This window comes from Bidens hawaiensis, unplaced genomic scaffold, assembly GCF_021521415.1.
Source record: "Bidens hawaiensis isolate Kalapana, Puna unplaced genomic scaffold, B.hawaiensis_p1.1 tig00007413_1, whole genome shotgun sequence".
In the NCBI taxonomy this organism is placed as follows: Eukaryota; Viridiplantae; Streptophyta; class Magnoliopsida; order Asterales; family Asteraceae; genus Bidens; species Bidens hawaiensis.
In genome coordinates, this window is record NW_027491517.1 from 599,771 (window position 1) to 622,219 (window position 22,449).

Here is a 22,449-nt window from a genome sequence, read left to right on the forward strand (position 1 = left end):
TGTCATGGGTTTGTGTTTCTGATGAGTTTGATGTATTTAACATTAGCAAGGCTATTTTTAAAGATGTTGGTGGGTTAGTTAAGTATATTTACCCTACCTCTAATTTACAAGAAATTAGTTTAATGGCTGAAGGAATGAAGAACTTATCTCCTTAGCATTCTCTGCTGGGTTAGTTAAATATATTTACCCTGCCTCTAATATACAAGAAATTAGTTTAATGGCTGAAGGAATGAAGAAAGCCATCAAAAACTTTCGCAAAAAGATTGCAGCAGCAAAAGATGCTAACATCTTCATTACTTCTACACTCCCAGATTGGTATCAAGGAAAAACCTTCCAAAGCTACTATTATCTAGAAATCGGTCTTGCTAAAACAAGAACCGTAAATCCATCCAAGGTCATAGAAGAAAAATATGAAGACCCGAGCAATTGGGTTGAAATAATAGTCAAGAGTTTTCTAAAAATTCTTGAAAATTTGCAGAAGATAAAAGCCGGAAGCTTTAATAAAGTAAACTATTACAGTCACCACTGCATAATTACCAGCTTCAGTAGTCTTCCACTACCAAAGCACGAGAAAGAAGCTTTAGAAAAGATGGAGCAGAGAATCATCTTTAATAAAGTAGAAGCAGGACCAGTCACTAAAGAAAGACTATGTCAGAAGCTTCAGAGCACTTACGAAAATCATAATTGCCAATACTGTTCAAGCAGTACAAAAGAAAATAATAGCCCTCATCTTTACAGCTATTACTCTGACGAAGACACCAGAGAACTGGACCCAACACATAGGTATGTCAACTAGAAACGTCATGCATGACGAAATTATAAGGGCATTTTAGTCCATTGTATAAATCTACTCCTCTTATATAAAGGGGAATGATTTTTAAGTTTAGGCATCGCATTCTCATCTAGTTTTTCTTTTCTCTCTACTTGTAATATCAATCATGTGTGTGAGTGAGTAATCTCCTTGCTAAAGGAGAGTATTATGTAAGTACCAAGAAGTTCTTCCCCAGAGAAGAACAATTATGAAATAAATATATCAGTTCTTATTATCCATCATGTTCATCTTTAAGAATTTTGCAAAACTTGGAGCCCTGGAGCCATAAGAGCACCATTAAGGCAGGAGGCCATAGGGAACAAATTGGTTGGGTTGGTCACTTGAAAAATTCAAGATTCACTTAGCTGGATAAGAAGAAAAGGTATGGTTTATTTTATGACTGTTAAATTACTTTAAAAGTATTTATCATAATCTCTCCTTAAGCATTTTTAACAAAAATTTTATTTCTCAAACAAAACTCAATTAGTCTCTATCGAAACTAAATGATTTCTAATTGGAAACTTAGTAAACACAAGACAATAAATAAAGACTTCATGTCACATTTAATACTACAAAAAAATGACCATCGACATCTTTTCTTGTCTTTCGCCATAAGTACCTATAAAATGAATTTAATGTTCCAAAGATTGTGCACGAGACATGTTCAAATGCACATGTCTTTCTCCATAATTTCTCATAAATTGAATTTAATGTTCAAAAAATTGGTGCTTCGACTATTCTACATGTCTTTCATCATAAACACACACAAATTGAGTTTAACGCTCAATAAAATGGTTTTCCAAAAATGGTTTTCTAACATTTATAAATTGCTTAACGGCTTAAAAGATTTCAGCATCGTGTCGATTGTTGGCTTGGGTGGGATAGGTAAAACCACTTTAGCTCAAGTATTGTACAATGATAAGAAAGTGAAGGAACACTTTAAACTCATGTCATGGGTTTGTGTTTCTGATGAGTTTGATGTATTTAATATTAGCAAGGCTATTTTTAAAGATGTTGGTGGGGAGGACATAAAATTTGAAACTCTTAACCAGCTTCAAGTAGCTCTTACGGAAAATCTTTTAAATAAGAGGTTTCTACTTGTTCTCGATGATGTATGGAATGAAAACTACAACGAGTGGGAACTCCTCCAACGCCCTTTTGTTGTAGGGGCACGTGGGAGTAAAATTATTGTGACAACATGGAAGACCATGGTTGCATCCATGATGGATTCTTTTCAAGCTTACGCTCTCAATCTTTTGTCACATGAAGAAGCTCTATTGTTGGTTGCGCAACATGCTTTAGGTAAACAAAACTTTGATTCACGTCCAACGCTTAAATCATATGGTGAAGGTATTGTGAAGAAATGTTGTGGATTGCCTTTGGCTTTGATAACTCTAGGGAGGGTGTTGAGAACTAAGTCAAATGATGGAGAATGGGAGGAGTTGTTGAATAGTGAGATATGGAATTTACATAATGAAAGTAAAATTCTTCCGGCTCCCACCACATCTTAAGCAAATGTTTGCGTATTGTTGCTTATTCCCAAAAGATTACTTGTTTGAAAAGGATGAACTAGTCATGCTTTGGATGGCAAAAGGGTTTTTGTACGAGTCTAATGGCAACAAGTCAATGGAGATTTTAGGTCGGGGGTGTTTTGAAGAGCTTGAGTCAAGGTCGTTTATTTAGAAATCGACCAATGATAAATTTGGATATACAATGCATGAGCTGATAAATGACTTGGCCACGAGTGTTGCGAGAGAGTTCTTTCTTACGTTGGGTGATAAAATGGATCTCTATGGCATGAAAGAATCTTTGGAGAAGTTCTACCACCTCTCATTTATTCGTGAATCATACGGAATATACAAAAGTTTCAAGACATTACATAGAGCTAGACGTTTGAGAACTTTCTTAGCCATGTCTGTTACAAGGTTGAATTCATGGCAAAGATTATACTTATCGAACAAGGTTCTTATAGAGCTACTTCCCAAACTCAGTGGCGGATGTAGGAAATATTCTCACAGGGGTCGGAAATTTTTTGTATCCGTACACAGTTAACCATCGCTATATAAATATTTTTTTGGTCCAGTTCGACCATCGGGTCGGGTAGAATTGCGTCGGTCATATATATAGAAAATAATGATAATCTAACTAAGCATTATATAACAAAAAAAAGGACGAGAAACTTCATTATAAATGCATAATTATTGAACAATATATCTAGCTTTTCTATACGGGCTTTCATTTTCTGAAATCTAACCAAAACATCATCTAGTTTGACATTTATAAGCAGGTTTTCTCTTAATGAAATAAATAAAATCATCGTTTAAACTCTCATCACCCATATGATTACGCAAATTGGACTTCACGTACTCCATCGCCGAAAAGCAAATTTCAGCACATACGGTTGCAATGAGTAATAATTGTATGAGAGCTAACTTCAATTAACGAATAAACAATACACAAATGCAAATAAAATGAAGTAAGTGAGCAAAATAATGTATAGCCGAAACATTTTTTAGATTAAAACACTTAATCCATTTAATTTACCTGACCTATTACTTCCGCCACCATACTCCTTTTTTTTAAAATTAGCTTAAATGTAGATTAAGTTGGGAGTTTGAGACTTGTGCTTAAAAATTGAGCATAGATTAGTTTAGCATTTGAGCTTAAACTTGTATTTAAATTGTTTTCTATTAAACTCAAATTTAGTTGGTATATTATTTGTATACATTTATATAATTAAAGTTGTAAATATGTAAAAAAAATTTATTAGGGACGGTCTCAAATTTCATAAGGGTGTTCTCGAAATTCCAACAGGGTCGTTATGCCGTTCTCGAAATCACACAGGGGTCGGGTTCAAAATTATACAGGGGGCGGTTGAGATTTTAACTGTCACACCCCCGTCTTAGGCCTAGGAGCGTGACCCATCAGTTGGTACCAATATTGTAAATAAATCAGAGTTACGTTTATTTGCGGAAGACTTATAAAACTTAAAGGATCAAAAGATAACTTTTATAAATATAATCAAAAGACGGGATTATTAAACACCCGTTTAGAGTTATTAACAAAAGATTACTTGTTTATGTTTACAAATTACCATATTAAATTGTTACAAAATAAATCCGAGCCATCGGATACCATAATACTTCGTCATTCCAAGCTCTAACTTTGTTCACTTGCAAATTGTAAGAAAATACGTCAGCAACGAATGCTGGTGAACACGCTGACGCAAAATAATTTCTTTTACTTTATTACCCCTCGAGACTACGCCTGCCTCGGCCCAACGTGGCTTAGGAATAACAAAGTCAAATAACACATTATAAACTAGAGCCTCTACTCTAGGTCACCTCAGAAAACACCGCAGCGTTCGACTTAGTCAAGTACTTGTAAATATACACATAAGATCGTACTCCCTGCAGGAGAGCGTCCTACGACCAAGGGTGGTGCGATCATGCCCATACATCGCATAGTACCACTTATGTAAGGATCCAGACATACGTATATCACAGCCTGAGGGCTAGGTTTATACCCATAGTTATAACGGTTTTAGGAACACGTAGTTCCTTGTAAACAATTTCATATAACAAGTTTGACTCATTTGAAAACAAGTTTAAAAGTTTGGGGGCGTATTCACCTTGTCTCTTTAGGATCGGCTTCACTCACCGTCCAAGGGTCTTTCCCTTTCTTTATCTTGCACCTATAGTACGAGTATAAATATTTGTTAGTCGGATACACGATCCGGCTTAAGACCTTTAGTCTTATCTCAATCCTCGATGAACCTTTAGTTCATTTTCTTTTACTTAAAAACCTTTAGTTTAAAAGTAAATTATAAACCTTTAGTTTGTAATAAAAACCCGACGTTTCTTCTTCTCTAAGAAACGTAATCTTTTTCTTTTATTATTTAAGAATACTCTTTATTCATTAAATAATATTTTCATAACAAAGAATATATACATATATACTTACACACATATATATGTAACCACAATATTCAATACTCATTCTTTCATTCATTTCTTTGTTATGTTTGTATTTCTTTTATCGAGGCATCGAGTATAACCTCGACTTAAGGCCTAAGACTTTAATATAATATTGAATTATATTGAATTCATTATTACGCCTAACTTTAGTGGCGTATCGAAACTCTAGGGACTTGAGCAGCACTCCGACGCCGCTTTACTTTTCTTGATACGTAAATCGAGGAACGCCAAATCTTCAACACACAATGGCACGAACTTCGAGAACAAACACCATCTTGGTTGTATGTGGGTGGAGGGTGGCAAACACTTCGAGGAAAAGATGTATACAAACAAAGGATCGGGGCACGCTTATCGAGGAAACGAGACACGGATTTCGAGGTATTCTAGAGAGAGAGTATAGAGAGGAGAGAGCTGTTTTGGTGTGCATAAATAAGCTGCCCTTGGCCGCTATTTATAGACTTCAAATTGGCTCCCATCGCGGTACGCGATGGGTCCTTCAGCAGACCTTTCGCGTACCGCGATATAGGTCTGCTGACGCACAGCGTAGACCTGCCACGTGTCGACACGTGGCAGGCGCCGCTCCACGTGGCAGCTGTGTTGTCACGTGGCAGCACATAGTGCCACCGTGTGCCACGTGGCACACGTGTCACAACGTGTCAGAAGCTCCATCGCGGTACGCGATGGGCTTCTCCTTTTGTCCATCGCATAGCGCGATAGGACAAGAAATCCGATTTTTCATTTTTAACCCTCAAGTTTGGAATTTGACAATTTTAGTCCCTAGACTATGGAAAGTTGATACTTTGAACTCGAAATTTTCACGTTGTTACATTAACACATATATACTAGTAAAAAAAAATTTTCACAGGGATCGGCCGACCCCCTACTCAAAGAGTGGCTACGCCACTGCCCAAACTACAGTTCTTGAGGGTGCTAAGCCTTGCTAATTATAATATTACTGTGGTGCCATGCTCCAGTTGTAGCCTTAAGCATATACGATACCTCAACTTTCCCAACACTGACATCATATGTTTACCCAAACAAATTGGTGATCTTTATAACCTGCAAAGCTTGTTGGTTTCTGGTTGTCTTATATAGCTTGCCGAATAGTACCATAAAGTTAATAAACCTTCGACATCTTGACATTAGTGACACTCCAATGTTGCACAAGATGCCGCTAGGAATTGCTGGGTTAACGGGTCTACAAACTCTATCCAAAGTCATTATTGGAAGTGCAGATGAGTTTAAAATATCTGATCTTAAGGGTCTATTGCATCTTCACGGTCAACTTTCCATACAGGAGTTGCACAAAGTGATAAATGCAACACAAGCGAGGGAAGCGAACTAACACCAAAAAAAGGGTCTTCGTGATTTGGAAATGAAATGGTGTGATGCATTTGATGGTTCTCATGATGAAATAACCGAATATGAAGTATTCGAAGGGTTAGGCCTTCTGAGAAGTTGACAAGCCTTAAGATTTTTTACTACATGGGAACAAAATTTCCTAGTTGGGTTGGGGATGCCTCACTTGTTTACTTAACCCAACTTACATTACATGGGTGTCGTAGTTGTACACGTCTACCAACACTTGGGCATCTACCGTCACTTCAAAAGTTGTTTGTTCAAAGCATGAATTCGTTGAAAAATCTGGATTTAGAGTTACTTGGACCTCCTGATTCTTACCATTCTATTGCATTTCCGTCACTTGAAGTTTAGGAATTTAAAGATATGGAGAATTGGGAGGAATGGACAACTAGCGGTGGCAACAATGATAATACCGTTGAATGTTTTCCAAGTCTTCATGAAATATCCATAATTAATTGCCCAAAACTTGATGTAGTGGCAATTGAGTTAATACCATCTCTTCGGGTTTTACATATACAAGGATGTTCAGCAGCGGTGTTAAGAAGCATTGTTAGTGTGGCTTCATCAATAATTAGAATGACGATTTGGGATAATAAAGGACTTATTCAGCTACGTAGAGAAGGCTTAGATCATCTTCGAGCAGTTGAACATTTGCGCATCTTACAGTGCAATGAACTCGCTTACTTGTGGAAATCAGAAGCAGAGGCATGCAAGATTCTTGTGAGTTTACAAAAGTTGGAAGTAAGACAGTGCGTAAACCTGATATCATTGGGAGAGGAGAAGGTGACACATGAGATTGGCATGAAATCTTTTAGAGAAGTGGAAATTAATAACTGTCCGAGATTAGAGAGTGAAGAAACGTGGATCTACTCACTAGTAGCAGATCTACTTTCCTCGGGTGTGATTAAACTATTTCACCGATGGTTCTTCTGGATCCGAGTTCTTCCACCTACAAAATGAACAGCGCCGTTACTTACCCCTCAGAAAGGGACAGAGGGGTCCTCTTTGGGGTAACCCTCCGGCGTGAGAATCAGTATCTTTTGGAGAAGATAATAATGTTGTATGTAAGTGAATCTCAAGAGTATTGCTGAATCGCTGAATACCCTTGATGATGTGACTGTGTGTCTTTCTGTAACTGACTGTGAGTGAGTATGATTCAATATGATTGAATGTGATATCACTGCTTGTAACTGTCAATGATTGAGTGTGAATGAATGTGTCATCAAAGTGGAGTTGATGCTGTATTTATAGTGCTAGGGTTTCCACTGGTTGGGCTCAGCCTCGTTGGCCTCCTCCAACCGCACTGCGCCATGTGTCCTCTGGGACACCTGGCGCTTTCTCGTTGGTTGTAATCATGTGGTAGCACATGTGTCATGCTGAGTTGTCGACCTTTCATTTGGCAGCTGTCAACATCAGCATATTCTTACTCCTTAAAAAGATGCCTTCTAGAAGATTGTCTGACGTGCACAATCAAGGTTGCCCTAACCCTGATTTGGATAAGGACGAGGTTGATTATGTGCACGTGTGATATGCGCCCATCCTGAGGATGCGCGAAGTCTTCTTTTTATTCTCACGCGCAGATATTTCATGCGCAGGTGTGATATGCACGAGCGTGTGATATGCGCCGCGCGCTGGTGCGCCACGCGCATATGTGACGCGCGAGCATATGTGATGTGCAAGAGCATGCGATATGCGCCGCGCGCATATGTGATGCGCGAGCATATGATGCCTGAGCATGTTTTGTATGCGCCATGCGCCTGGGTTTTGGCTTTGTGCCTTCATAATGTCTTTATCTTGCGGGTTGACCCGCCTTGATTGGTGTTGAGGCGGGTACATACCTCTTCAAGCCCCCCCAGTCTAATGTGTGTCTTATCTCGCGCGAGCGCGGTAAGATAGATATTAGACTCACTGAATTGTCCTTTTGTAGGGGGTTTTGTCGTTTTCTTGGTTGTTTCCATCGTCGCGCGAAGTTCTATCCATTTGGTTGAAAACGAAAGGTCCAAACACGTGGTTGGTTGGTGATGACGTGCGCCGTAAACGTGTCAGACTTTTCGTGTGCTCGAGGTGCTACAGTTGCCTTTCACGTCCCCTCACAGCTGTCTTGAACACGTGTCGCACTCGCATTGGTTTGTACCTGCGAGTGAGGGCGCGTGTCTGTTCCGTGGCAGGTCGGTTACATCTTTTTGTCCCCTCACACAGCTGTTAGGGACACGTGTCGCGCCTTCCTTGGGTTGCCCCTGCGAGTGGGGGCGCGTGGAATCCGATCAGCTGCCACTTTTCTCTCTCCTGGTCCTATAAAAGCAGGCCCTTAGGAAATTTTTATCTTCATCTTCATTGTTTCTAAAATTCAAATTTCTGCTTTCAATTTCTGATTTGAGTGTTTACATCGATTGGAATCCTCGATTATCGGCTATTATAGTTGTATGTCTGATAGTTCATACTCGTCTAGCCCTTCAATCACCTCCGTTGCCTCTCGAAGACGCCGTGTGAAATCTGTGGTGATGTCGACATTGAAGCAAAAAGGAAAGGGGAAGAAGGTTGTTGAAACCACATCGGAGGAAGTAGGGAGGACCAAGGCCACCAAAAGGTGGAATGAAATCCCCTGCAAATTGAAGCAGGCCGATCTCGACAACCTCATCGCCTCTCAGGGGTTTCCCACCCTGTTTGGCTGCATGTTGCCTAGGTCCGGGCAAACGGCGGCGGACCCGCCTGCCGGCTATATATCCCTATATAGCCACTTTTTCACCCACTGCAACCTTCGTCTCCCGATGACAAGGTTTGTGGGTGCACTGTTGAAGTTCTATGGGATTCACATATCCCAAGTCCATCCGTTTGGACTCGTGCGCGTGACTCACTTTGAGTTCATGTGCAAATCCCAGCGCGAGGAACCCACTCCTCGGCGCTTTCAATATTTTTATAAGGCCAAGATCCAAGACAATTGGATCTCTTTTATTCCTCGCAGTCAGAAGGTGAAGTGCTCCACTGTTTCATTCAAGAGCCTTCATGACTGGTCTGAGAGGTTTTTTTACATTAAGGCCGGTGTGATCCCCATCCGTATGACCATGCGCTCTATCACTTCTGCGCCTGCGGATGAGGATGTCCTCAAGAACCCAACTGGCGCATGGGTTAAAAAGCTGACCGCCGAACCATCCCCCGCGAAGAAAATTTGCGAGGAGGCGCTGGTTGGGGTCGGGATGAGCAGGCTCTGGGCCGACAGCGCGCTTGAGCCCGTTATCCAAGTCGACGGGTTGTGTAAGTGTTTTTGTTATTTTTTTTTTTTGTTTTTTGTTGTTGCGCGAACATCGTTCTTTTGCTGATATCATTTAACTTGTCTTTGCGCAGTCACCAAGGATTACATCCTTGCCGCTTATGATGAACATGTGGAGGGCGGCTCCGTCGAACTTGGCGTTGGGGAGGTTGGTTTCCCGGATCGCTTCGATGACATGTTCATCCCAGTGGATCTGGATTTTGACTTTGACGGTGACGCGCCTGGTAAGCCTTCGCAATCCTGCTCATTCCTTTAGAATACCCAAGTTTATTAACAGTTCTGTCGCTTGTTTTTGTAGATGCGCTTGAAAACTACGAGCTAGAGCTCGCGGAAGAGGAGGAGGAGGAAGAGGAGGTGCCTCTACTAAAGCGCAAAGCTAAGGGGAAATCTGGCGCAGGGGCCAGTAAGAAACAGAAGAAAGAGGACACCCCTGTCGCTCATCCCCATGCTCAAACGAAAAGACCTAAGGAAACCACAAAGGTTTCTTTAAGTTCTCTGCCTGTGAGAGTGGGCAGACCTCCTGTCCACTTGAGGTATGGTGCCGTCGCCTCCTCCGTTCGCGCTGCTGAAGAGAGAAGCCGCGCCGCGCCTGCAACAGGTATACTTTGCTTATCTTCATCTGACTGAGTTATTATTAAACCGTTGGTTATTTGAATGATTGCAGAGCCGGCGACGGTAACAGATCAGCCGCAGGCGCCACAAGGTGCTACGGCTGCGCCGGGGACTCCATCGAAGTCCCCTGTTCTACCCTCTGAAAAGGGTAGGATGAATTTTATGGCGATGTTCGACGCGCGAACAGAGTTGCGCCAAGGTAAGTGTTGCACATTTGTCTTCTGAATTTTTCCTTTTGGACTTAGTCATAAACCCTTCCTTGTTTATTTGTTCATAGGAGTTGTAGCTGGTACAACAGTTGCTGATGATACTCCTGGCGCAGCTGCCGGCGCCGCTGGTTCTGGTCCTGCTCCTGCTAGTGCTGAGTCTCCCCTTGTTGGGATAACCAAGGAGCAGGAAACGGTGTTGCGCGCCGAACTGGCGGCGTCGAGACCTCCTTCGCCTCCTCCTGCACGTAGCCCTCCCCGCGAGGCTGGTTTGGAGCCTTCCAGGTCGCAGCAGAAGAGGCCTGTTGAAGGAGACGAGGAGGACGAGGGGGTTCAAGGTGAAGACTCCTTAGGAGATCGCGCCAGCCCTGCGATGCCGCAAGTGTTCGCAGCGCAGACCTCTGGTGGGGCTGGCGCTGACTTTCCTGCTTCATCCCCGCAGGTATGTATTGATTTGTTGGTCCGCTGCGCGTATCTCCCTATAAGTATGTTTTATGACTTAGAACTTTTCTTACATTTTTGCAGGAAGGTGACCACGTTTACCGCCCGAGATGGAATATTAATGAAGAAAGTTCCTTTCAATCCATGGGCGTATGCGAGGACTTCTGGGCTCATGCCGTGCCTCCTACTGAAAGGAGGTATCAAGAGGAGCGCACTCGCGCGGACTTGCTGAACGACCATGTTTTCGCTGGGTCGGCTTTTTTCGCTGCTTCCCAAGAGCTTCGTCGTGATTATATTAAAGTACGCGACGCTCTTGTGGAAGCCCAGCGAGAGGCTAAGGTGGCCGCCTGGAACCTGTCTGATGCTCGCGCGCGAGCTGAGAAACTCCAGGCGGAACTCAGTGAAAACCGAGCAAGTGCCAACACCGCATACATCAAGCGCGGGCATGAGCTCCAGGCTGCGCGGGAGAAGCAGCAGTTGGCGGAGGCCGAAGTTGCCAAGTACGCGCGCAGAGTGCGTGTCTTGGAACAGCAGGCCGAGGCGCGTGACCAAGCTATCATCAAGAGTATTACTGAGAAATCATCGTTGGAGAGCGAGGTTGCGCGCCTGAAAAGGGATTTGGCGGCCGCGCAGGCCGATAGAGATGAGGCCTTGGCCACGGCGGCGTCCAGCCAGGAAGCACTTGGTGCTGCGCAGGCGGAGAAAGAAAAATTTTTGGCAGCAGCAGCGTCTGACAAGGAGGAACTAAAAAAGGCTAAGGAAACTGTTGAGTTATTAAACTCTCAGGTTCCTGCCCTCGAGACGTCTGTTGCTGGCCTCGCGCAGGATCGCCAATGGCTGGTGTCACAGGGCATGGCTCGCTGCGCTTTGGCGATGAAATATTCCGCCGAGTTTCAAGCCCTTGTGATGGACTGCAATGCCGCCGCGCGTTTGGTGGGCCGAGCTGAAGGGTTTACGGATGGGTATGAATATGGCATGTTGAGGAAGAACCCATCCGAGTACCCTTACAAGTTCGATGCGGCCTGCGCGGACATGGCCGCGGTGGGGGAAAAGTATATGAATACTCCCATCCCCATCCTTATGCAGGTACCTTGATCTTAATGAGTTTTACTTTACTAACATTTCTAAGTGTTTGTACTCATTACTTTTCTAATGATTTACAGATAGCTGCGCTTGCTGACCAGCCCGACCTCGGCGCACTAAAGAAGTTGCTTGATGATTGCGAGAGGGCTGGTGGCGATGATGGTGGCGCGGGGGATGTTGCCCCTGCCAGCGGCTCTGGCGCGGCGAAAGAATCTGCTCGTGACACCGTTGTGATCGAAGACTCCAATGAGGAGGAAGAACTTGACTATGGTCAGTTCGGAGATGAAGAGCAGACCGCGCCAGATGCTGCGCGAGATGATGAGGATGATGAAGCGGCTGACGTCGACGTGGAGACTTGAGAAGCCCTTCATCAAATTTTGTATATTTATCTTTTATACTTGTAGTTTGTAACTCATCATACTTGTAAATTTCGATCCAATGAAATGAAACTTGTTATCTCCTTTTCGTATCTTGCGCATTTCCATTCATCTCTTCATGTTTGGTTGTATAGATATAAGATATGCTTGAACGTTAAAATAAGAACAAGGTTGTAAGGAAATTATTCACTTAACCTCTGTTCTATTTTGTTTGTGGCTCTCGCAGTATCTTGCTCATGCTGACATGCACGCTAATTTTTCGTTATTTCTTTTTCGCGCGTTGGTGTCACGCGGTATGGAAGTATGAGTTTAGCCATTACATGTCAGCTTGTGTTACTCAGATATCCACTATGGTTCCGCGCGCGGCGTCGACCTGAGACCTTAACATGATATGGCATGTACTTTGCCTTAGTTTTGTTTAAGGATTTTTATGATCAGGCTGCGCGGGGTGTAAGATGGATGTATGTGAGTGTTTTGAGCTAAGGCTCTTTGTTTTGGGCTAAGGCCCTGACGATTTTAGAGTTGAAGAAACACTAACCGAACCCTGGGCAGATTACTGGTAACCTGGGGGTTGGAGAGATGTTTCCCACGAGGGGTTAGACCCTTGGAAGATGGTTCTTCTGATAACCTGCAAAACAGACACCGTGAGCTCGTCACTGAGAAGGGGGGGGTTCCTCCTTGTGACCACCCTCCGGCGTGAGAATCAGACTAGATTGCTCTTTAAATATAAAAGTATATTAAGAGATTGCTAGAGCAGATATCAGGTATATATGATGATAATGTAATAAGATATGATGATCATACCATTTGTGGTATTTATAGCCGAAGGTAGTGTTTCCAAGGGGTTTAGCCGGCCCAACACGCTACCAACTGTAACCTATGCACGTGCCCTGCCTGTGAGTGGTGGATAGGTAGCGGCTGACACAGAGCAGGCGTGTCGTGCACTCTTCCTCTTCTGCCAACTACAGGCTAGGCACGTGGTATGGCAGGAGTTGGTGGGTAGGCGGCGGCTATTGGTCACAGTGCTGTGGCGTGCTGTCTGCCATGCTGCTGTCAGTGAGCTGTCGCATCTCTGATCAGATCTTTTGCCCATACCTCGTCAGGTACAGTAAAAGATCCTTCAGTATACGGACTGGCTTATTTGGGCGGGAGTATTCCCCCTCCCGCCTCTGTGCGGGATTGCTCCCGGCTTGGCTCATTCCTTCAGGTGACACTGAACGATTGAGAGCTAAGTGCCTTGTGCGTGTAGCCATGCTGCGCGGGTGGCCTTCCCTCATGGCTTGTATCCGAGGCTGCGGGAACAGGCGGAGTCCTTCACCATGGGAGGCATTTCCTGCGGGACCAGCTTGCATACTGCGCGTAAGGACGTCACTTCTCTGAGCATGGTTGAGTCCTGCGGATCCAGTTGGTCTCTGCGCAGACGTCGCCTGTTTAAGGTGAGTCTTGCGGGTCCAACTGGGCTCTGCTGGGACCTACCTCTTCAAGTCCCCCCAGTCCAATGTTCTTCTCATGAGTGTTTAATGAAGTGAGGTGAACTTTTGGACTTGAGCAAAGGGTTTTGAAAAAGGGTTTTGTAAGGTTTTCCATGGGGATTCTTTCCGCGGAAGTCCTTGTCACTTGCAGAAATGCCGAGTTTCCTGCTTGGTCTTTGGGTATGATGCGGGTAGGTCTGTAACCTTCCTCGCAAGTCAGGAGCATTGAGTCCCAGTTGTATGTATTTTCCATGAGGTTTTGGTAGTTTTGAACATAGTGATCAATTATGTTAAGACCACCAATTCCATCCTGGAGCTTCAAACAACGTAGTTCTCGATGTTCCCCGCTATGCGGGGATGCTATTTCCGTTTCCGCAAGCATTGCCCAGAAGATCCTTCTTGGTTTCAATTCCCAGCGGAGCGCTAGGTATGTGAAGGGTTTTGCCTTAACACTGTACCTGCGCTCGTCTTACGGTTACTTTACTCTCAGGTATTCCTGGCGTCAATTCCCTGCGGGTGCTAGGTATGTGAAGGGTTTTGCCTTTACACTGTACCCGCACCTGTCTTATAGTTACTTGGTTGCCGAGGTACTTGGCTTCAATTCCCTGCGGGTGCTAGGTATGTGAAGGGTTTTGCGTTAACACTGTACCCGCATCCGTCTTATGGTTACTTGTTCGCCAAGGTTTTCTTGGCTTCAATTCCCTGCGGGTGCTAGGTATGTGAAGGGTTTTGCCTTTACACTGTACCCGCATCCGTCTTATGGTTACTTGTTCGCCAAGGTTCTTGGCTTCAATTCCCTGCGGGTGCTAGGTATGTGAAGGGTTTTGCCTTAACACTGTACCCGCATCCGTCTTATGGTTACTTGTTCGCCAAGGTAAGGGGGTATTTTCCCGCTTCTTTTTAAATTTTGAATTTTGAAATTCGAAAGGTTGGTGAAAAGATAAGTCCAAACCTTTGAAACGTCGTGCGACGGTTTCTTCTGACTGTGTCAGGACGTGCAGGAAGTTATGGTGACGTGACATGAACATGGTCATTCCAGTCGCTTTTTCAGGCGCGTGGGAGCGATTTTTCGGGCGCGTGGCCGCGAAATTACTGGCACACGTCCTTTCAACAGCTGTTGCCAGCTTGCTTTTTGCCACGTGTCATAGTTTCATTGCCCATTTGATTTCTCTCTCCTCCGCATTAAATTCACCGCATTAATTGCGATTACTATATAAAGGGGGAGAGGGTTATTTGCAATTCACACTTTCCACTTTCATCTCTTCTTTTCAAGTAATTTCCGGCGAATTTTTCTGTTCAGTAAAGCTTTACCCTGAAATCTCTTTTCGTCTTTCTTCCACCATGTCTTCTCATGATGCTGATGACCAGAAGACTGCTGGCGAATGCCAGTGCTCTCTTCCCGTCGATCTGTACCAGTATATCATCAGGAAGTTCATGCTCGAGTCTCTCGAGCCTGAGTTTCCTGAACCCCTCAACCATACTGTGTACGATGCCCCTAGTGGCAAGATCGGGGTTTATGCTGCATTCTTTGTCTACGGGAACCTTAGGTTTCCGTTGACAAAGTTTGTGTACCGTGTCCTAGAGAGGCACGGATGTGCACCTGACAGAGGTGCACCCCATGGCCATTGCCAAGGTCCGGCACTTTGAGTGGGTGTGCCGGATACTGGGCCTTGAGCCCCTCGTTGATCGCCTGATGACCTGATAGCCTAACAAATACCTACGCCATTAAGCGAATGCATTTCATGGCCGATCAAGGAGCGCCTGAGTTCTGGGTTGAAGTCGAGATGCTTTCAAGGGTGCGCCATTGTAACCTAGTGTCTTTGATCGGTTATTGCAATGAGGAGAAAGAGATGGCCCTTGTTTATGAGTACGTTCATAACGGAACCCTTTATGATCATCTTCACAAGAAAGCTACACTTTTGACTTGGTCTCAATGGCTCAAGATATGCATTGGAGCTGCACGTGGTCTGGACTACCTGCACACTGGTACTAGCACACAAGATGGAATCATACATCGTGATGTGAAAAGCTCCAACATTTTGTTGGATGAGAATTACGCTGCCAAGATTGCAGACTTCGGATTGGCTAAAATAGGGCCGATAAATCAGACACGTACACATGTTAGCACCGCAGTTAAAGGCACCTTTGGGTATATGGATCCAAATTATTTCTACACCGGCAGACTGACAAGAAAATCCGATGTTTATGCCTTTGGGGTTGTATTGATTGAGGTGTTATCTGGAAGGCCGGCTTTGGACGAGAGTCTTGATGAAGGTTTAGCAATATGGGTGAAGAAACGTGGATCTACTCACTGGTAGCAGATCTACTTTCCTCGGATGTGATTAAACTATTTCACCGATGGTTCTTCTGGATCCGAGTTCTTCCACCTACAAAATGAACAGCGCCGTTACTTACCCCTCAGAAAGGGACAGAGGGGTCCTCTTTGGGGTAACCCTCCGGCGTGAGAATCAGTATCTTTTGGAGAAGATAATAATGTTGTATGTAAGTGAATCTCAAGAGTATTGCTGAATCGCTGAATACCCTTGATGATGTGACTGTGTGTCTTTCTGTAACTGACTGTGAGTGAATATGATTCAATATGATTGAATGTGATATCACTGCTTGTAACTGTCAATGATTGAGTGTGAATGAATGTCTCATCAAAGTGGAGTTGATGCTGTATTTATAGTGCTAGGGTTTCCATTGGTTGGGCTCAGCCTCATTGGCCTCCTCCAACCGCACTGCGCCATGTGTCCTCTGGGACACCTGGCGCTTTCTCGTTGGTTGTAATCATGTGGTAGCACATGTGTCATGCTGAGTTGTCGACCTTTCATTTGGCAGCTGTCAACATCAGCATATTCTTACTCCTTAAAAAGATGCCTTCTAGAAGATTGTCTGACGTGCACAATCAAGGTTGCCCTAACCCTGATTTGGATAAGGACGAGGTTGATTATGTGCACGTGTGATATGCGCCCATCCTGAGGATGCGCGAAGTCTTCTTTTTATTCTCACGCGCAGATATTTCATGCGCAGGTGTGATATGCACGAGCGTGTGATATGCGCCGCGCGCTGGTGCGCCACGCGCATATGTGACGCGCGAGCATATGTGATGTGCAAGAGCATGCGATATGCGCCGCGCGCATATGTGATGCGCGAGCATATGATGCCTGAGCATGTTTTGTATGCGCCATGCGCCTGGGTTTTGGCTTTGTGCCTTCATAATGTCTTTATCTTGCGGGTTGACCCGCCTTGATTGGTGTTGAGGGCGGGTACATACCTCTTCAAGCCCCCCCAGTCTAATGTGTGTCTTATCTCGCGCGAGCGTGGTGAGATAGATATTAGACTCACTGAATTGTCCTTTTATAGGGGGTTTTGTCGTTTTCCTGGTTGTTTCCATCATCGCGCGAAGTTCTATCCACTTTGTTGAAAACCAAAGGTCCAAACACGTGGTTGGTTGGTGGTGACGTGCGCCGTAAACGTGTCAGAGGTTTCGTGTGCTCGAGGTGCTACAGTTGGCTTTCACGTCCCCTCACAGCTGTCCTGAACACGTGTTGCACTCGCATTGGTTAGTACCTGCGAGTGGGGGCGCGTCACTGTGCCGTGGCAGGTCGGTTACATCTTTCTGTCCCCTCACACAGCTGTTAGGGACACGTGTCGCGCCTTCCTTGGGTTGCCCCTGCGAGTGGGGGCGCGTGGAATCCGATCAGCTGCCACTTTTCTCTCTCCTGGTCCTATAAAAGCAGCCCTTAGGAAATTTTTATCTTCATCTTCATTGTTTCTAAAATTCAAATTTCTGCTTTCAAATTCTGATTTGAGTGTTTACATCGATTGGAATCCTCGATTATCGGCTATTACAGTTGTATGTCTGATAGTTCATACTCGTCTAGCCCTTCAATCACCTCCGTTGCCTCTCGAAGACGCCGTGTGAAATCTGTGGTGATGTCGACATTGAAGCAAAAAGGAAAGGGGAAGAAGGTTGTTGAAACCACATCGGAGGAAGTAGGGAGGACCAAGGCCACCAAAAGGTGGAATGAAATCCCCTGCAAATTGAAGCAGGCCGATCTCGACAACCTCATCGCCTCTCAGGGGTTTCCCACCCTGTTTGGCTGCATGTTGCCTAGGTCCGGGCAAACGGCGGCGGACCCGCCTGCCGGCTATATATCCCTATATAGCCACTTTTTCACCCACTGCAACCTTCGTCTCCCGATGACAAGGTTTGTGGGTGCACTGTTGAAGTTCTATGGGATTCACATATCCCAAGTCCATCCGTTTGGACTCGTGCGCGTGACTCACTTTGAGTTCATGTGCAAATCCCAGCGCGAGGAACCCACTCCTCGGCGCTTTCAATATTTTTATAAGGCCAAGATCCAAGACAATTGGATCTCTTTTATTCCTCGCAGTCAGAAGGTGAAGTGCTCCACTGTTTCATTCAAGAGCCTTCATGACTGGTCTGAGAGGTTTTTTTACATTAAGGCCGGTGTGATCCCCATCCGTATGACCATGCGCTCTATCACTTCTGCGCCTGCGGATGAGGATGTCCCTCAAGAACCCAACTGGCGCATGGGTTAAAAAGCTGACCGCCGAACCATCCCCCGCGAAGAAAATTTGCGAGGAGGCGCTGGTTGGGGTCGGCATGAGCAGGCTCTGGGCCGACAGCGCGCTTGAGCCCGTTATCCAAGTCGACGGGTTGTGTAAGTGTTTTTGTTTTTTTTTTTGTTTTTTTTTTTTTTTTTTTGTTGTTGCGCGAACATCGTTCTTTTGCTGATATCATTTAACTTGTCTTTGCGCAGTCACCAAGGATTACATCCTTGCCGCTTATGATGAACATGTGGAGGGCGGCTCCGTCGAACTTGGCGTTGGGGAGGTTGGTTTCCCGGATCGCTTCGATGACATGTTCATCCCCAGTGGATCTGGATTTTGACTTTGACGGTGACGCGCCTGGTAAGCCTTCGCAATCCTGCTCATTCCTTTAGAATACCCAAGTTTATTAACAGTTCTGTCGCTTGTTTTTGTAGATGCGCTTGAAAACTACGAGCTAGAGCTCGCGGAAGAGGAGGAGGAGGAAGAGGAGGTGCCTCTACTAAAGCGCAAAGCTAAGGGGAAATCTGGCGCAGGGGCCAGTAAGAAACAGAAGAAAGAGGACACCCCTGTCGCTCATCCCCATGCTCAAACGAAGAGACCTAAGGAAACCACAAAGGTGTCTTTAAGTTCTCTGCCTGTGAGAGTGGGCAGACCTCCTGTCCACTTGAGGTATGGTGCCGTCGCCTCCTCCGTTCGCGCTGCTGAAGAGAGAAGCCGCGCCGCGCCTGCAACAGGTATACTTTGCTTATCTTCATCTGACTGAGTTTTTATTAAACCGTTGGTTATTTGAATGATTGCAGAGCCGGCGACGGTAACAGATCAGCCGCAGGCGCCACAAGGTGCTACGGCTGCGCCGGGGACTCCATCGAAGTCCCCTGTTTCTACCCTCTGAAAAGGGTAGAATGAATTTTATGGCGATGTTCGACGCGCGAACAGAGTTGCGCCAAGGTAAGTGTTGCACATTTGTCTTCTGAATTTTTCCTTTTGGACTTAGTCATAAACCATTCCTTGTTTATTTGTTCATAGGAGTTGTAGCTGGTACAACAGTTGCTGATGATACTCCTGGCGCAGCTGCCGGCGCCGGTGGTTCTGGTCCAGCTCCTGCTAGTGCTGAGTCTCCCCTTGTTGGGATAACCAAGGAGCAGGAAACGGTGTTGCGCGACGAACTGGCGGCGTCGAGACCTCCTTCGCCTCCTCCTGCACGTAGCCCTCCCCGCGAGGCTGGTTTGGAGCCTTCCAGGTCGCAGCAGAAGAGGCCTGTTGAAGGAGACGAGGAGGACGAGGGGGTTCAAGGTGAAGACTCCTTAGGAGATCGCGCCAGCCCTGCGATGCCGCAAGTGTTCGCAGCGCAGACCTCTGGTGGGGCTGGCGCTGACTTTCCTGCTTCATCCCCGCAGGTATGTATTGATTTGTTGGTCCGCTGCGCGTATCTCCCTATAAGTATGTTTTATGACTTAGAACTTTTCTTACATTTTTGCAGGAAGGTGACCACGTTTACCGCCCGAGATGGAATATTAATGAAGAAAGTTCCTTTCAATCCATGGGCGTATGCGAGGACTTCTGGGCTCATGCCGTGCCTCCTACTGAAAGGAGGTATCAAGAGGAGCGCACTCGCGCGGACTTGCTGAACGACCATGTTTTCGCTGGGTCGGCTTTTTTCGCTGCTTCCCAAGAGCTTCGTCGTGATTATATTAAAGTACGCGACGCTCTTGTGGAAGCCCAGCGAGAGGCTAAGGTGGCCGCCTGGAACCTGTCTGATGCTCGCCGCGCGAGCTGAGAAACTCCAGGCGGAGCTCAGTGAAAACCGAGCAAGTGCCAACACCGCATACATCAAGCGCGGGCATGAGCTCCAGGCTGCGCGGGAGAAGCAGCAGTTGGCGGAGGCCGAAGTTGCCAAGTACGCGCGCAGAGTGCGTGTCTTGGAACAGCAGGCCGAGGCGCGTGACCAAGCTATCATCAAGAGTATTACTGAGAAATCATCGTTGGAGAGCGAGGTTGCGCGCCTGAAAAGGGATTTGGCGGCCGCGCAGGCCGATAGAGATGAGGCCTTGGCCACGGCGGCGTCCAGCCAGGAAGCACTTGGTGCTGCGCAGGCGGAGAAAGAAAAAATTTTGGCAGCAGCAGCGTCTGACAAGGAGGAACTAAAAAAGGCTAAGGAAACTGTTGAGTTATTAAACTCTCAGGTTCCTGCCCTCGAGACGTCTGTTGCTGGCCTCGCGCAGGATCGCCAATGGCTGTTGTCACAGGGCATGGCTCGCTGCGCTTTGGCGATGAAATATTCCGCCGAGTTTCAAGCCCTTGTGATGGACTGCAATGCCGCCGCGCGTTTGGTGGGCCGAGCTGAAGGGTTTACGGATGGGTATGAGTATGGCATGTTGAGGAAGAACCCATCCGAGTACCCTTACAAGTTCGATGCGGCCTGCGCGGACATGGCCGCGGTGGGGGAAAAGTATATGAATACTCCCATCCCCATCCTTATGCAGGTACCTTGATCTTAATGAGTTTTACTTTACTAACTTTTCTAAGTGTTTGTACTCATTACTTTTCTAATTATTTACAGATAGCTGCGCTTGCTGACCAGCCCGACCTCAGCGCACTAAAGAAGTTGCTTGATGATTGCGAGAGGGCTGGTGGCGATGATGGTGGCGCGGGGGATGTTGCCCCTGCCAGCGGCTCTGGCGCGGCGAAAGAATCTGCTCGTGACACCGTTGTGATCGAAGACTCCAATGAGGAGGAAGAACTTGACTATGGTCAGTTCGGAGATGAAGAGCAGACCGCGCCAGATGCTGCGCGAGATGATGAGGATGATGAAGCGGCTGACGTCGACGTGGAGACTTGAGAAGCCCTTCATCAAATTTTGTATATTTATCTTTTATACTTGTAGTTTGTAACTCATCATACTTGTAAATTTCGATCCAATGAAATGAAACTTGTTATCTCCTTTTCGTATCTTGCGCATTTCCATTCATCTCTTCATGTTTGGTTGTATAGATATAAGATATGCTTGAACGTTAAAATAAGAACAAGGTTGTAAGGAAATTATTCACTTAACCTCTGTTCTATTTTGTTTGTGGCTCTCGCAGTATCTTGCTCATGCTGACATGCACGCTAATTTTTCGTTATTTCTTTTTCGCGCGTTGGTGTCACGCGGTATGGAAGTATGAGTTTAGCCATTACATGTCAGCTTGTGTTACTCAGATATCCACTATGGTTCCGCGCGCGGCCTCGACCTGAGACCTTAACATGATATGGCATGTACTTTGCCTTAGTTTTGTTTAAGGATTTTTATGATCAGGCTGCGCGGGGTGTAAGATGGATGTATGTGAGTGTTTTGAGCTAAGGCTCTTTGTTTTGGGCTAAGGCCCTGACGATTTTAGAGTTAAGACTCATTAACGTGTTTGAGCTAAGGCTCGTAATTTTGGGCTAAGGCCCTGACGTTTTAGAGTTAAGACTCGTTAACGCGTTTGAGCTAAGGCTCGCGCATGTATGTTTTACTTCGCTTTATTTTGTTTTGAAGTCAATATAGTGTTGTCATATTGTTCCAATTTAATAAAGGAAGTGTGAAACATGTATGCAAAGGTAAGAGAACCAATATTGAAAGATAGCGCGACAAATATTGAAAGATAGCGCGAATCATCATTGATGATGGCTTAAAAGCCTTGATTACAAATTTGAACTTTTTACATGAAGCATTTTCTAAGTTGTGCCGCGTTCCACGCGCGCGGTATCTTTGTTCCGTTCAAATCTTTTAAAGCGTACGCGCCTTTCCCCAGATCTTCTGAAATTTGATAAGGTCCCTCCCAATTGGGGGACATTTTTCCTGGGGGTATTGCGCGACTAGCTTCATTGTTTCGAAGGACAAAATCATTTTTCTTGAAGTGGCACTCTTTAACGCGCTGATTATAATACTTTTCCAGCTTTTTCTTGTATCTGGCTTCATTAATGATAGCCGCTTCTCTGCGCCCTTCAAGCAAGTTAAGGTCCAACCTTCTATCGCGGTCGTTATCAGTTTTGCCCATCATGAGTACCCTATGGGATGGGCATCCAATTTCCGCTGGGATCATAGCCTCTGTCCCATAGGTTAGGCTGAACGGGGATTCGCCATTGCTAGTTTTGCTTAATGTCCTGTGCGCCCACAGGACATTAGGTAACTCTTCGACCCAAGAATGGGATTCTCCCTCCAATCTTTTCTTCAGCCCATTTAGCAAACTTTGATTCGCGCGCTCCACTTGGCCATTCCCTTGAGGATGGTAGACGGA

At 45.5% G+C, this 22,449-nt stretch overlaps 1 pseudogene; it reads left to right on the forward strand.

Annotated features, from left to right (window-relative positions):
* Positions 1-217: 217 nt before the first annotated feature.
* Positions 218-19,005, forward strand: LOC143635215 (putative disease resistance RPP13-like protein 1; annotated as a pseudogene).
* The last annotated feature ends 3,444 nt before the right edge of the window (positions 19,006-22,449 follow it).